This window comes from Rhinoderma darwinii, chromosome 1 (genome assembly GCF_050947455.1).
Source record: "Rhinoderma darwinii isolate aRhiDar2 chromosome 1, aRhiDar2.hap1, whole genome shotgun sequence".
In the NCBI taxonomy this organism is placed as follows: Eukaryota; Metazoa; Chordata; class Amphibia; order Anura; family Rhinodermatidae; genus Rhinoderma; species Rhinoderma darwinii.
The window spans coordinates 652,481,085-652,496,733 of NC_134687.1; the positions used below are offsets into that span (position 1 = coordinate 652,481,085).

At 43.3% G+C, this 15,649-nt stretch overlaps 1 protein-coding gene and 1 pseudogene across 1 annotated transcript in view; one reads left to right on the plus strand and one right to left on the minus strand.

The window, feature by feature from the left end:
* The window catches only part of LOC142700497 (uncharacterized), a 330,989-nt pseudogene that overhangs the window by 137,530 nt on the left and 177,810 nt on the right, over nt 1-15,649 (plus strand).
* Nucleotides 1-15,649, minus strand: part of LOC142661124 (uncharacterized) — a 161,198-nt gene that overhangs the window by 28,479 nt on the left and 117,070 nt on the right. The gene's annotated exons all lie outside the window — the stretch shown is intronic.

Here is a 15,649-nt window from a genome sequence, read left to right on the forward strand (position 1 = left end):
ATATTATTAGTTGTGGTCCTATTGATTATATTGTTTGAGGTTTATAATCTCTGTAATTTAAAATGAGAAAAATATGGGGTTTGTAATGGATGGTCAATTTGCTTATATTCTCTGTATTAAATTACATTGTAAATGATCAAGTAGGATGCTGGTTTCTATTCCACCTGTAATGACCTTCTTCCCCTTCTATTTCAGAAGTATATCATCTTTGAATGTTCTTTGCATAACCTTGACATAGCTAGCAATTAGCAGTCTGGCTGAACGCCCGGACATAAAGTTCTCATATTTGCAACTATTTCTCTTTATCCCAGCATTGACATATGTATGTGAATATAACTCCCCCATTTAGAAGAACAAGCTATTGTATTCTTGCAAGAGAAATAGTCCAGCTGCAAACCTGACGTCAGCATCTAATGAAGAATTATAGGTTTATATTTGAAATGTATTGTATGTCCGTGATTTGCTCAATATGAAATATTCTCATGGTATGCTATTGTCTGAATCAGAGTTATTTTCACATTGCCTCTGATTGGTTTACCTCAAGCATACACCCCTTTTGAGTAATATTATTGTAATTGTTTTTGGCAATAAACCTCAGAGGAGTATTTTTGAGCATACAAGAAATGTATGTGTCTCTTACTTCTCTCCGATATATCGATATAATCTAGTGTCGGTTGGAACACCAGTCTAAATTTCAGTCTAATATATTTTGAGCCATGACTTCCGCAACAAAATGAATAATTACAATATAGCATTATTTACTCGCACGGTGAACACAGTAGTAAAAAAAACACTATAATTGCTATTTATTGGTTGCTCTAAAAAACAAAAACAAAATTAAAAAGGTAGTAAAAAGTTATCAAAAACGTTAGCTCGTCCCACAAAATATAATCCCTCACTCGCTCCATCGACAGAAAAATAAAAAAGTTATACCTCTAAGTAGACGGAGAGTGAAAAACTTAAATTAAAAATGACCTGGTTATTAAGGGGTTAAATCCCTGCTCAGTCTGGGTGCAGGAGTCCAGTGGGCAGGGTCAATCAATGATTGACAGCTCTCTGTATACACACTTACACACTTATACAGGGGTGACTGATAACAGAGAGAACACCCGACCAAAGCTGCTCTCTACCTATCATGCTGCAATCGCTGAAGGACCTATGATAATGATCACGTGACATGAGGGGCATGGTTCCTGTGCAGTGTGGAGAAGTGATGATTTCAGTCTGGATAACATTCTGCCACATGCTAGGAGTTGTAGTCCTCTCCTCTTATATTTCCTCCCAGTAATGTCCCCTTATATCCCATAATAACAGTCTGGACATGCTGGGAATTGTTGCATTCTCCTCGTATACTTAATCCCTGTAATGTCCTCAGATATTCCATAATAAAAGCCTGAACATGGTGGGAGTTGTAATTCTCTCCTCTTATACCTCCTCCTTGTCATGTCCTCTATTATTACATATTAACAGACTGGACATGCTGGGAGTTGTAGTTCTGTCCTCTAATACCTCATACTTGTAATGATATCAAATAAAAAGTCTGGATATGCTAGGAGTTGTAGTCCTCTCTTCTTATACCTCTCCCTGTAATGTCCTCTGATATCACACAATAACAGTCTGGACATGCTGGGAGTTGTAGTTCTCTCCTCTTACACCTTTTCCCTGTATTGTCCTATGATATCCCATAATAACAGAGTGGATATGCTAGGAGTTGTAGTTCTGTCCTCTTATATCCCTCCCAGAAATGTTCTTGGAAATCCCATAATAACAGTCAGGACATGCTGGGAGTTGTAGTTCTCCTCTTATACCTCCTCCCTGTAATTTTCTTTAATATTACATAACAGATTGGACATGCTGGGAGTTGTAGTACTCTACTATGATACCTCATTCTTGTAATAATATCACATAATAACAGTCTGGACATGCTGGGAATTGTAGTTCTCGCCACATATAACTCATCCCTGTAATGCCCTCTGATATCCCATAATTATAGGGTGGACATGCTGGGAGCTGTAGTTCTCACCTTTTAGACCCCTCCCTGTAATGTCCTCTGATATCCCATAATAACAGTCTGGACAAGCTGGGAGTTGTAGTTCTCTCCTCTTACACTTCCTCCCTGTAATGTCCTCTGATATTACATAATAACCGCCTGAACATGCTGGGAGTTGTAGTCCTCTCTTCTTATACTTCCTCCCTCTAACGCCCTCTGATATCACATAATATCAGCCTGGAAATTCTGGGAGTTGCAGTTCTCTCCTTTTATACCTCCTCCCTGTAATGTCCTCTGAAATCCCACAATAACAGTCTGGACATGCTGGGAGTTGTAGTTCTCTCCTCTTACACTTCCTCCCTGTAATGTCCTCTGATATTACATAATAACCGCCTGAACATGCTGGGAGTTGTAGTCCTCTCTTATACTTCCTCCCTCTAACGCTCTCTGATATCACATAATAACAGCCTGGAAATTCTGGGAGTTGTAGTTCTCTCCTATTATACCTCCTCCCTGTAATGTCCACTGATTTCACATAATAACAGTCTGGACATGCTGGCAGCTGTAGTCCTCTCCTATTATACTCCTCCCTGTAATGTCCCCTGATATCACATAATAACAGTCTGGACATGCTGGGAGTTGTAATTCTCTCCTATTATACTCCTCCCTGTAATGTCTCCTGATATCACATAATAACAGCCTGGACATGCTGGGAGTTGTAGTCATCTCCTCCTATATGTCCTCCCTGTAATGGCCTCTGATATCACATAATAACAGCCTGGACATGCTGGGAGCTGTAATCCTCTCCTCTTATATCCTCCCTGTAATGTCCTCTGATATCACATAATAACAGTCTGGACATGCTGGGAGTTGTAGTTCTCTCTTATTATACTCCTCCCTGTCATGTCCTCTGATATCCCATAACAGCCTGGACATGGTGTGAATTGTAATTCTCTCATATTATACTCCTCCCTGATATCACATAATAACAGGCTGGACATGCTGGGAGTTGTAGTCCTCTCCTCTTATACCTCCTCCCTGTAATGTCCTCTGATATCACATAATAACAGCCTGGACATGCTGGGAGTTGTAGTTCTCTCCTCTTATATGTTCTCCCTGTAATGGCCTCTGAGATCACATAATAACAGCCTGGACATGCTGGGAGTTGTAGTTCTCTCCTCTTATATCTCCTCCCTGTAATGGCTCCACATACCTGAGTCACTCCCCGCCTGTCTCGCTGCTGTCCGTGCTGCACACGCCGGTTACTCTGGATATTCGCTGCTGCAGCTGCTCATAATAACGTGACTCCACCGTGTAGATTGTCACGTGATTTATCATCAGATTCTTAGTCGTGTGATCAGAGTTTGTGGTCGGCAATTTCCGGCAAGAGGAACAAAGGTCAGACAGAAAGTTACACAAGTCTCAGAACTTCAACTGTAATTCCATCTCAGAGGAGAGAACAACAACTCCCAGCATTTCCAGGCTGTTATTATCTGATATCATTACATGGAGGAGGTATAAGAGGAGAGAACTACAACTCCCAGCATGTACAGACAGTTATTATGGGATATCTGAGAATATTACAAGGAGGGTTATAAGAGGAGAGAACTACAACCACTCACATGTCCAGGTTGTTATGGGATATCAGAGGACATTACAGGGAGGAGTATAATAGGAGAGAACTACGACTCCCAGTATGTCCAGACTGTTATTATGATATATCAGAAGACATTACAGGGAGGAGGTATAAGAGGAGAGGACTACAACCCCCAGAATGTCCAGACTGTTATTATAGGATATCAGAGGGCATTACAGGAAGGAGGTATAAGAGGAGAGAACTACAACTCCCAGCATTCCAGACTGTTATTATGGGATATCAGAACATTACAGAGAGGGGGTATAAGAGGAGAGAACTACAACTCCCCGCATGTCCAGGCTGTTATTATATGATACCATTACAGGGAGGAGGTATAAGAGTATAGGACTACAACTCCCAGCATGTCCAGGCTGTTATGGGATATCAGAGGACATTAAAGGGAGGAGTCTAATAGGAGAGGACTACAACTCCCAGCATATTCAGACTGTTATTATGTGATATCAGAGGACATTACAGGGAAGAGGTATAAGAGGAGAGGATTACAACACCCAGCATATCCTGGCTGTTATTATGTGATATCAGAGGACATTACAGGGAGGAGGTATAAGAGGAGAGGACTACAACACCCAGCATGTCCAGAATGTTATTATGGAATATCAGAGTACATTACAGGGAGGAGCAATAAGAGAGGACTACAACTTCCAGCATGTCCAGGCTGTTATCCAGATTGAAATCATCTCTTCTCCACACAGCACAGGAGCCCCACCCACTCGGAGCTCCGTCCCCTTATGTCACGTGATCATTATTACAGGTCTTTCAGCTATTGCCGTGTTAGAGGTAGAGAGCAGCGCTGGTCGGGTGTTCTCTCTGTTATCAGCACGTAGCGAAGATTTCAGATAGCACTAGGTTGCTGATGGGTGCATAGATAGGGGCCCGACCCTCTGTACTGTGAGAATACATAACGCACACCAATCGGAGTAGATTTCAAAAGGAAAATGTATTTCATGCCAGTGTGCTGGACCGTATCCTGATCGATACTTCCACTACTGAGATACTGCTCTAAGATCTTTTTGTGCAACGCGACTAGTTGGATCATGATGAATAGCTGTATATACTGTACTGTCACTTAATTGTCTTTGTATTTCTCCTACGTAGTCAACCTCATCCATAATAACCAGAGCCCCACCCTTATAGGCCGGTTGTTTATCCTCAACAACTGAGGAGAGTGCCTGTCTATCTAGATTGGATTGGCTTTTATATTGACCAGCGACACGGAAGGGAGAGGCCGCACTATGATGACAAGGTCACAGGTACGACTACTAACACTGAAAATATAGTGATAAACATCTCATCCAAATCGTTGTGTCCAGCCCAACTCAGCCTCCTCCAGAAAGGCCTATCCTTTCCCCTTTCATATAGGTATGACCTATCCCAGCTGGACATGAACCTGAATCGATTTATCAGGAATTTAAGACTTCGGGTTAATTTCTCTAAGAAGGGGGAAACCCGAAGACAGGATGATGTGATTGTACCTGCCGCGGCTATATGTACTATGACCCCGAACATCTAAATCGTTGGGCCTCAGGAACAAAAGCATGGTCTCTCCGCCCAAGAATTCCCCTCCACTAGAGACCTTTATCAAATTGGTCCATAGAGACATTGAAAATTTTTAACAAGATTTTAATTGTGGTCAATATAAAAGCCAATCCAATCTAGATCATCTAGATCAGGGGTCTCAAGCACGTGGCCTGCAGGCCGCATGCGGCCCCTGAGGCTGTCATCTGCGGCCCGCAGGACAGAGCGCCGCTAGTATAGGCTCTGCTCTGGGACTCTGTGGAATTCCCTGACATCGATGTCTATATATGGACAGTGTTGTCAGGGTTTCCCCAAAGCAGAGTCCCGGGCAGAGCGCTAGTATAGGCTCGGCTCCAGGACTCTGTAGAATTGCCTGACATCGCTGTCCATATATGGACAGTGTTGTCAGGGTCATCCCCAGAGCGGAGTCCCTCGCAGAGCGCTAGTATAGGCTCTGCTTCGGCACTCTGTGGAATCCCTTGACATCGCTGTCCACATATGGACAGTGATGTCTAGGGTTTCCCCAAAGCTGGACAGTGATGTCGTGATCACAGCTGGAGTCCCAGTAGAAGTGCTACTAGCGCTCTGCCCGGGACTCCAACTCTGGGGTTGTCTCTGACATCTCTGGCCATATATGTATGGACAGTGATGTCAGGGGATCCTCCAGCAGAGGAATCCCCGGCCAAAGCATCGCAACGCTCTGGCTGGAGATTCCACTCCTAGAGGGAGCCCCAATGGAGCTATTTACTGGGGGTATGTGAAGTACGATCTACAAGGGATGTGTGTGGCATTATCTACAGAGGGCACTGTGACACCATCTAAAGTGGGCACTGTGGCAGCATCTACAGAGGGCACTGTGGCAGCATCTACAGAGGGCACTGTGGCAGCATCTACAGGGGGCACTGTGGCAGTATCTACAGAGGACAATGGAATTATCTAGAGGCCACTGTGCAATTATCTACAGAGGGCACTGTGGCGTTACCTACGGGTGGGAGCGTGGCAGTATCAATAGAGGACACTGTGGCATTATCTAGGGGTATGTGGCATTATCTACAGAGGACACTGTAGCATTATCTACAGAGGACACTGTGGCAGTATCTACAGAGGGCACTGTGGCATTATCTATAGAGGTCTCCGTGGCACTATCTAAAAAGGGGCTGCCTAATCTTGACATTTGTGTGTCTGCCAAACGCTGCCAACTGAGCCGCCGGACTGCATTTAGCGACACTTCAACTGTAAAACTGAAATAAGCACTTGGAGAAATCTCGCACATTTCCGTTAAGTTTAAACCTTGCGCTATTATTATAGTAATGTAGTATTGTTATAGCAATGTAGTATTATTATAGTAATGTAGTATTATAGTAATGTATTATTATAGTACTGTAGTATTGTTATAGTAATGTAGTATTGTTATAGTAATGTAGTATTATCATAGTATTGTAGTATTATTATTATAGCAATGTAGTGTTATAGTAATGTAGTAGTGTTATTATAGTAATGTAGTAATGTAGTATTGTTATAGTAATGTAGTATTATAGTAATGTAGTGTATAGTAATGTAGTGTTATAGTAATGTAGTGTTATAGTAATGTAGTGTTATAGTAATGTAGTGTTATAGTAATATAGTATTATAGTAATGTAGTGTTATAGTAATGTAGTGTTATAGTAATGTAGTGTTATAGTAATGTAGTGTATAGTAATGTAGTGTTATAGTAATGTAGTGTTATAGTAATGTAGTGTTATAGTAATGTAGTGTTATAGTAATGTGGTATTGTTACAGTAATGTAGTATTGTTATAGTAGTGTAGTATTGTTATAGTAATGTTGTGTTATAGTAATGTAGGATTATTATAGTAATGTAGTATTGTTACAGTAATGTAGTATTGTTATAGTAGTGTAGTATTATACTGTAGTAATGTAGTATTATTATAGTATTGTAGTATTATAGTAATGTAGTATTATTATTGTATTGTAGTATTATTATAGTAATGTAGTATTATTGTTATAATAATGTGGTATTGTTATAGTAATGTAGTAGTATTATAGTAATGTAGTATCGTTATAATAATGTAGTATTATTATAGTAGTTCAAATAACTAATTGATTAACAATAATTTTGTATTGTATCAAATTTGAATGTAATGTGGCCCGTCAACTTCAAATATTTTCTATATGTGGCCTACTTACCTGGCCGAGTTTGAGACCCCTGATCTAGATAGACAGGCACTCTCCTCAGTTGTTGAGGATAAACAACTAGTGATCAAACCAGCCGATAAGGGTGGGGCTCTGGTTATTATGGATGAGGTTGACTATGTAGGAGAAATACAAAGACAATTAAGTGACAGTACAGTATATACGGCTATTCATCATGATCCAACTAGTCGCATTGCACAAAAAATCTAAAAGATCTTAGAACACTATCTCAGTAGGGGAACTATCGATCAGGATACGGTCCAGCACACTGGCATGAAATACATTTTCCTTTTGAAATCTACTCCGATTCGTGTGCGTTATATATTCTCACAGTACAGAGAGTTGGGCCCCTATCTATGCACCCATCAACAACCTAGTGCTATCTGAAATCTTCGCTACATGCTGATAACAGAGAGAACACCCAACCAAAACTGCTATCTACCTCTAATAATAATAATAATAATAATCTTTATTTATATAGCGCCAACATATTACGCAGCACTTTACAATTTAGAGGGAACATGAAACAAACAATATCAGACATTACATTGTGACAAAGTTAATTTACAATTCAAACCTGAGGAGTGAGGACCCTGCTCGCAAGAGCTTACAATCTATGAGGAAATAAAGAAGACACAAAGTGTAACAGTGTTTGTTCTGTACAATAGTCCAGCCATTTTTATACACATGGGTGGTAACATAAAGCTGCATGATCCGGTCACCAGCCAGTATCCATGTATGACTGACATGAAGAGAAGGAGTGTGAGGGAATCTTATTCTGATGACTAATCTATAAGGGGGCCATGGAAAGGAGTCAGATTAGGGAATGTTATAGGCCTATCTAAATAGATGTGTTTTCAGGGCACTTTTAAAACTGAGGATATTGGGAATTAATCGGATTGTCTGGGGTATCGCATTCCAGAGGATGGGTGCAGCACGAGAAAAATCTTGGAGGCGGGAGTGGGAGGTTTGGATTATGGAGGACTTTAATCTAAGGTCGTTGGCAGAACGTAGAGCCCGAGTAGGGTGGTGGACAGAGATGAGGGAGGAGATGTAAGGAGGCGCAGCACTGTGGAGAGCTCTGTGGGTGAGAGTAATAAGTTTGAATTTTATTCTGAAGGGGATGGGCAACCAGTGCAGTCACTGGCACAGATTAGAGGCGTTGGTGTAGCGGATGGTCATAAATATGAGCCTGGCTGCTGCATTGAGGATAGATTGAACACGGCAATAGCTGAAAGACCTGTGATAATGATCATGTGACATGAGGGATCTGAGCTCTGTAAGTGGAAAAGTGATTATTTAAATCTGGATAAAAGCTTGGAAATGCTGGGAGTTGTAGTACTCTCTTATAACTCCGCCCTGTATTCAGGGCCAGCTTAGGGGTGTGCGACCTGTGCCTTCACACAGGGCGCATCACTCCAGCAGGTAGAAGGGGGTGCTGCGCTGGCTCCCTTCCCTGCTTGTTTCAGAAGCGCCTGGGCTCGGCGACTCAGCAGTCGCCTTTCCACTCGGGAGCTTCTTCACTTAGTGGCCATAGCGGCTGCTAGCGGCGACACCAGGCATGAGGGCGGTGGTGCCGCTAGCGGCCGCTGCAGCGGCTACAGCGGTAGCGACGGCACTATAGCAGAGGAGGGAGGTATCTTCCTGCTCTGCTATCTGCTATCGCCACTGTAGCTCCCTGAAGGAGTGGAATCCCCGTCTGGTGGGGAATTCCGCTCCTGGAGCACTCCTTGATGTCTCTGTCCATATATGGACAGTGCCATTTGGGAAACTCCTTGTAGACGCTGTGACCGGGGATTCCACTCCAGGAGAAGCCAATGATGTCATTGTCCATATATGGACAGAGACATCAAGGAGCACTCCAGGAGCGGAATCCCTGGCCACATGGGAATTCCGCTCCTTTAGGGAGCTACAGTGGCGCTATCAACAAGGGGGCTGTAGGCTGTGTGGCACTACCAACCAGGGGGCTGTGGGCTATGTGGCACTACCAACCAGGGGGCTGTGGGCTGTGTGGTGCTACCAACCAGGGGGCTGTGTGGTGCTCCCTACCAAGGGGCTGTGTGACGCTCCCTACCAGTGGGCTGTGTGGCACTACTAATGAGGGGGCTGTGTGGCACTACCAACCTGTGGGCTGTGTGGAACTACAAACCAGGGGGCTGTGGGCTGTGTGGCGCTACCAACCAGGGGGCTGTGTGGCACTACCAACCAGGGGGTTGTGGGCTGTGTGGCGCTACCAACCAGGGGGTTGTGGGCTGTGTGGCGCTACCAACCAGGGGGCTGTGTGGTGCTCCCTACCAAGGGGCTGTGTGGTACTACTAATGAGGAGGCTGTGTGGCACTACCAACCTGTGGGCTGTGTGGGACGACCAACCAGGGGGCTGTGTGGCGCTACCAAAAAAAGGGGGCTGTGTTGCGCTACCAACCAGGAGGCTGTGTGGCGCTCCCCACCAAGGGGCTGTATGGCGCCCCCTACCAAGGGGCTGTGTGGTGCTCCCAACCAGGGGGCTGTGTGGCGCTACCTACAAGGGTGCTGTGTGGCGCTACCTACATGGGGGCTGTGTGGCGCTACCTACAAGGGGCTGTGTGGCGCTACCTACAGGGGGAATCTGTGAGTGGTGGTAATTTTACTGTGAGGTTGATGGTCATTTTACTGTGAAAGGGGGGCTGATGGTCATTTTACTGTGAGTGGCAGGCTGATGGTCATTTTACTGTGAGCGGGGGGCTGATGGTCTTCAAGTGGTTTCCGCTTCTGACCTCCGATTGAAATTAATAGGGAGCAGAAAATAGCTGCGGCTCTCGTTTGGAGCTTTTTTACCTGCATCTTTTGCATTAGCTTCAATGGCTTAAGAAAAAACACAAAAAAAGGTCAAACAACGCTGTCAGTTCCTGAAGGAATTTTGAGGCCGATTTTTTTTGCTTTACAATAAACGCTGTGTGAACATACCCTACGAGTGTAGTGTTTTGTTTTTTTTTAGCCGTTTTCTGTCTTTCTCGAAACAATTTTGGTAGGGGTGCCCTAAGGAAATGTTATTTTTCCAGTGCTGCCTCGAGTCCGAAAAGGTTGGGAAACTCTGTACTAGGCTACAGGATCCCGTCGTGGAGCAGCTCAGTTCGTCATGCGAACTGGGCCTAGGTAAGTACAAATTTTGTTTTTAGTTTGGGGGCACTGTCTACAAGGGGGAGGTGGGGGATTGTATCGCACTGTCTACAAGGGGGAGGTATGGGGGCTGTATCTCACGACCTACAAGGAGGTGGTGGGGGATTATGGCACTGTCTACAGGGAGCCTGTATGGCAAAATCTACGGGGGGGCGCTATACTATGTGGGGGTCACTAAGCGGACATTATACTTTGTAGGGGTACTACAGGTGGCATAATACTGTGGCCACAATTAGGACAAAATACTGTGTCCTTGAATTGGTTGTAATATATTATATTATTAAATATTATTATTATACTGTATGGGGTCACTACAGGGGCATTATAATTTTTTTATGGGGCATTTTTTTTTAAATGATGGGATGGGACGACGAAAGATCATTTTGCACGGGGCGCCATCTATCCTAAGACTGGCCCTGCCTGTAAAGTCCTCTGATATTCCATAATAACAGTCTGGAAATGCAGGGAGTTGTAGTCCTCTCCTCTTATACCTCCTCGCTGTAATGTCCCCTGATATCACATAATAACAGTCTGGACGTGCTGGGAGTTGTAGTTCTCTACTTTGAGATGGAATTACAGTTGAAGTTCTGAGACTTGTGTAACTTTCTACAACTATATTGAGGAAGGGTAATTTTTTAAAATATAACTTTTAATTTTTCCCATAAAAATGGAATAACAATGTCAATGTGTATAATATTAGTATAGTTGTATTGCATATACAGCCTACGTATTCAGCATAATAATTGTTAGATAGATGTTCCTAGAATGAGTTCAGCAGGGTAGCTTAGGATCATGGGATTATACAGTGGTATTCTGCTTGTCCCTAAGACTAAATCTCTGCCCTAACTGTTGACAACGATATCGGGCCCTCGTTCTAACAAGAACGACCCCGTTGTCTCTGAATCCTATCCCTATAGTTAGCTCCGTAATATAGCTAGAGCTACTACTCCATATAGTTGTAGTGCCTATAGGCCTACATATTCATAACATAGATATTAGATAAACGTTCTTAGAGTGCATACAGCAGGGTTGTTCAGGATCATAAGGGTATATAGTAATAATTTACCTGACCCTAAAGTAAAGTTCAGCCCTCACTGTTGACAACGATATTGGGCACTCGTTCTAAAAAGAACGACCCCGTTGTCTGTGGAACCTATCCCTATACTAGTTACGTATTTCTCCTAGAGGTCATACTCCTACGCATTTCCCCAGATGTTCTGGTTCATCAGGGAGTTTGTGAGCCTCATGGATTAATAGATAATGTGGCAATGGCAGCGAGCACTAAGACCAGGGGTCTCAAGCATGCGGCCCCTGGGGCTGTCATCTACGGCCCGCGGGACACAGAGCCGCTAGCATCGGCTCTGCTCCGAGACTCTGGTATTCCCTGACATCGCTGTCCATATATGGACAGTCTGTCAGGGTCTTCCCCAGAGCGGAGTCCCGAGCAGAGCGCTAGTACAGGCTCTGCTCCGGGACTCTGTGGAATTCCTTGACATCACTGTCCATATATGGACAGTGTGTCAGGGACTTCCCCAGAGCGGAGTCCCGGGCAGAGCGCTAGTACAGGCTCTGCTCCAGGACTCTGTGGAATTCCCTGACATCGCTGCCCATATATGGACAGTGTGTCAGGGTCTTCCCCAGAGCGGGGACCCAGGCAGAGCGCTAGTATCGGCTCTGCTCCGGGACTGTGTCGAATTCCCTGACATCGGTGTCCATGTTTGGACACGCGATGTCTGGGGCTTCCCCAGAGCCGGAGTCCAGTGCAGAGCTCTAGTACAGGATCTGCTCCGGGACTCTGTGGCAATCCCTGACATTGCTGTCCATATATGGACAGTGTGCAGGGTCTTCCCCAGAGCGGACTCCCGGGCAGAGCGCTAGTATAGGCTCTGCTCCGGGACTCTGTAGAATACCCTGACATCACTGTCCATACATCGACAATGATGTCAGGGGCTTCCCCAGAGCAAGAGTCCCAGTGATGTCAGGACCACAGCTGGAGTCCCAGGAAGATCCTACTAGTGCTCTGCCCGGGACTCCAGCTCTGGGGTTGCCCCTGACATCTCTGTCCATATATGGACAGTGATGTTTGGAGCAGAGCTGGAATCCCGGGCAGAGTGCTAGAAGCAGCTTTGGCGATGGTACCCATGGCAACCGGACGCCAGACAATGGCTTCCGGGCTGCCATGTACAGAAGCCTATGAGGACTAGCCGGAGGGTGGTCGTCGTAGGCTTCCTGTCAGTGTGACTGTTACATCACAATGACAGTTGGAATGCATTACACATTACAAAAAAGTACACATATTTGGTATCACCGCGTTCGTAACTACCCCAACTATAAAACTATAATATTATTTTTCCCGCACGGTGAACAACGCAAAAAAAATAAACGAAAAACGATGCCAGAATCACTATTTTTTGGACATCACCCCTCCCAAAATATACAATAAAAAGTGATCAAAAAGTCACATGTATGCCCAAATAGTACCGATACAAACTACAACCCGTCCCGCAAAAAACAAGCCCTTACACAGCTTTTTTGACTGAAAAATAAAAAAGTTATGGCTCCCAGAATATGGTGACACAAAAAAATAATTTATTTTCTAAAAAAGTTATTTTATTGCGCAAACGCTGCAAAACATAAAAAAAACCTATGTACATCTGGTATCGCCGTAATCGTACCGACCCGCAGAATAAAATATAATGGTAATTTATAGCCCAGGGTAAACGCCGTAAAAAATAAATAAAAATCATTGTCAGAATTGATGGTTTTTGTTCACCTGGCTTGCCGAAAGATAGAATAAAAAGTGATCAACAAAATCACATGTACCCCAAAATGGTACCAATGAAAATTACAGTTTGTCCCGCAACAAATAAGCTCTCACACAGCTCCGGTGGTGAAAAAATAAAAAAGTTCCGGCTCCCAGATTATGGCGATGCAAAATGTGCAGAGCGTTCCAAAAGCGGATAGGATCGGGTGCCATTTATAAGTGCGACACTGTCCACATATCTGCAGATTATTATTTATTTACCCCATTATTATACCCTCTTATTATGCCCTGATGTACTCTGCCCAGCCTACATATGCCCCCACATTATAAACTGAAATACCAGCAAAACGCCAGAGCTACTACCATGCAAAATCTGCGCTCCAATAGCCAAATGGCGCTCCCTCCCTTCTGAGCCCTACAGCGTGCCCAGACAGCCCTTTACGTCCACCGATATGGCATCGCCATACCCAGGAGAACCCGGTTAATATTTTATGAGGTATTTGTGGCACAAACTGGGCACAACATATAGTGCACTAAAATGGCACATAAGTGGAAAATTGTAATTTTCACTCTGCACCATCTGCTGCACATTAAACCCTTCGCGCACCATGACTTAATAGCATGTCGTGGTGTGGGGGGTGATATATGGACCGTCTCACGCGCTAAGCCCATGCCATACGCTGCGGGTGTCAGCTGTGTATTACAGCTGATACCCGGGACTAATGGACAGAAACAGCGATCACGCTGTTACAGGAAAAATGACAATATACTGCAATACATTAGTATTGCAGTTTATTCTACCAGTGATCTAACGATTGCTGGTTCAAGTCTCCTAGGGGGACTAATAAAATATGTAAAAACAAAAGTAAATAGTTATTATTAGTGGAAAAAATGAAATAAATATTTAAAGTCCAAAAATAAACCCTTTTCAAATTTTTTCTCTAAGGTAATGTAAGAAAATACACAAAATACACAAAATTCGTATCGCTGCGTCCGTAAAAGTCCAAGCTAGTACAATATACCATTATTGATCTCGCTCGGTGAACGCCGTGAAAAATAATTAATTTTAAACGCCAAAATCGCAGTTTTATGGTCACCTTGGCTCTACCAAAATTTTTTATAAGAAGTGTTCAAAAAGTCTTATGTACGAAAAAATGGTACTAATAAAAACTACAGCTCGTCCCGCAAAAAATAAGTCCTCACACCGCTCTATTGTTGGAAAAATAAAAAAGTTGTGGCTCTTGGAAAGCGGGGAGGAAAAACGAAAAAGAAAAAGCAAAACATAGATCGAACTGAAAGGGTTAATTACTTTCTAATGAAAAACCATTTATGACCACATGTGGGGTATAGCCGTACTCGGGAGAAATTGCTTTACAAATGTTGGGGTGCATTTTCTCCTTTATCCTTTGTGAAATTGAAAAAATTTAACATTTTTGTGGAAATAATGTTGATATTAATTTTCACGGCCTAATTCTAATAAATTCTGCAAAAGACGTGTGGGGCCTAAATGCTCACTATACCCCTAGATAGATTCCTTAAGTGGTGTAGTTTCCCAAATGGGGTTACTTTTGGGGGGCTTCCACTGTTTCGGTCTCTCAGTGGCTTTGCAAATTCGACATGACACCCAAAACCTATTCCAGCTAAATTTGAGCTCCAAAAGCAAAATAGCGCTCTTTCCCTTCTAAGCCCCGGTGTGGGTCCAAACAGCAGTTTATTACCACATATGTGGTATTTACGTAATCAGGAGAAATTGTTTTACAAATGTTGGGGTGCTTTTTCTCCTTTATTCCTTGTAAAAATTAAAAATGTCTAAGTTCTTACAGAAAAAAAGTAGATTTTTACCTTTACAGACTAATTCCAATTAATTCAGCAAAACAACTGTGGGGTCAAAATGCTAACTTTACCCCTAGGAAAATTCCTTGAGGGGTGTAGTTTCCAAAATGGGGTCACTATTGGGGGGTTTCCACTGCTTTCATCTCTCCAGTGCATTGCAAATGCGACACGGCACTGAAAACTATTCCAGCAAAATCAGAAATCCAAAATCCAAATGGTGCTCCTTCTCTTCTGAGGCCTGCTGTGGGTCCAAACAGCTGTTTATTACCACATATGGGGTATTGCTATAATCGTAAGAAATTGCTTTACATATGTTGGGGTGTTTTTTATACTTTATTCCTTGTAAAAATTTCAAATTTCTAAGTTTTTTCACAAAAAAAGTAGATTTTCATCTTCACATACTAATTCAAATAAATATAGCAAAACAACTGTGGGTTCAAAATGCTAACTATACCCATAGATAAATCCCTTGATGGGTATAGTTTCCAAAATGGAGTCACTTTTGGGGGGTCTTTACTGTTTTGGCAACACAAGACCTATTCA